Source organism: Sipha flava, unplaced genomic scaffold (assembly GCF_003268045.1).
Source record: "Sipha flava isolate LNK unplaced genomic scaffold, YSA_version1 369_pilon_pilon, whole genome shotgun sequence".
Classification (NCBI taxonomy): Eukaryota; Metazoa; Arthropoda; class Insecta; order Hemiptera; family Aphididae; genus Sipha; species Sipha flava.
In genome coordinates this window covers 334,741-336,247 of record NW_020273075.1, presented here as the reverse complement: position 1 = coordinate 336,247, position 1,507 = coordinate 334,741, and the positions used below count along the sequence as shown (strand labels likewise).

Genomic DNA, 1,507 nt, shown 5'->3' with positions numbered 1-1,507 from the left:
ACGCGAACATGGACGCGCGAACGTACACACATATTTTTTAGTTGTTCGGTTTGTCGTTTTGTTACGCTAGTGTGGACGCGGCTTTAAGAACTGCTAATCGAACGTTCGCCACGTACTTATTTGCTACTCGAACGGATAACTCACGAAATAAACGATTTTCGACGAACGTAGCCGTCGGACCGACCGGTGAACGCGAACCGACGGTATTACATCGCGCACGAAATGTACAGCAAATAATATCGTAAGTCACCGCGTGTAACCTTGTGAACCGTTCGATTTATTAATCTGTGAACACGAGTACGTGACGAATCGACATCCCTTGACGGTACACCGATCGACGATTATGATTTATTATATAATTTGATTATTACGTATTTCGCGACACCGCGGTACTTGCGATGTGCGCTGACTCTGCACCGTCAGTGGGCCGCTAAGGGATGACGTCATCGCGCGAACATCCGCGTGTGTATGTTCCGGTCGTGCGATTTACCGAGCGTGTTACCCATCAAAAGAATTTTTAGGTTCGTTCGTTCGATTCAAGCCCGGATTATGATAATTTGGGGCCCGGGGCCAAACAATTTTAGAGGCCCATAACCATAATCAAAATATTGGTGATCCGCACATAAATATATTTCAAAAACAAAAAAAAAATTTTATATTCTAATATATAAATTTATTTCTTGCTTTTCTAAATACAAAATAAAAATGTTAATTGTATAAATAATTTTTTCCTGCTTTTTGGGTAGCAAACCCTTTAATTACATCACTGGTAGTAATTACCTTCAAAACATCACTGTTTGAACACAAAACCCCGTAAAACTATTTAATGTTTCTTGAAAACTATCCGTTCTTGTTTTTATACGAGCTAAAAAAGAGTTAAAAAAACGAAAAAACTAACTATCCGCCAGAGGCCCACTATTGTTTGATATCCGTTGAGGGCCCAGGATCATGGCTCCCTCTGGCCATCCCCATAATTCGGCCTTGGTTCGATTTATATTTAATTTTAAATAGCAATCGCTTTCATTATTTCATTTGTCGCGGTACACATTATTCGTTGGCATGTAATGAATGTTATAACAAATATCGAGTTTTTCTAAGCCAAAATTGTAAAAATATCAAATTATCGTAAACGGCGTTTTACAGGTGTAGGTTTTCAACATATATTGTTGCAGGGCGGAGCTTCATTATGGGTTACAAAAATGCCGCAAACGTGGGTTAAGAATGCGTTGCGATTTCCAATGATTAGAAGATGTTTGCCGACATGAGTTGGATAGAATTAAAAAAGAGGGAAAAAAAGGGTAAAAAATTTTACTCGACCTTGCCAGGATTCGAACCTGGAATCTTCTGATCCGTAGTCAGACGCGTTATCCGTTGCGCCACAAGGCCGCCATGTGTAGACGTGGCAAAACGTCAAGACTTAAACGTATACTCGGTATCATTGGTTTGCATATACTTTTAGGTTACACGACGGTTGTGAATTCGTGATAAGGAAAGTCGTGTGTTTTTA

General features: G+C 39.8%; 1 non-coding gene across 1 annotated transcript; it reads right to left on the bottom strand.

The window, feature by feature from the left end:
* Positions 1 to 1,313: 1,313 nt before the first annotated feature.
* On the bottom strand, positions 1,314 to 1,386 carry Trnar-acg. Its single transcript has one exon. It is a non-coding gene; the product is annotated as a tRNA-Arg (tRNA).
* Between the last annotated feature and the right edge of the window lie 121 nt (positions 1,387 to 1,507).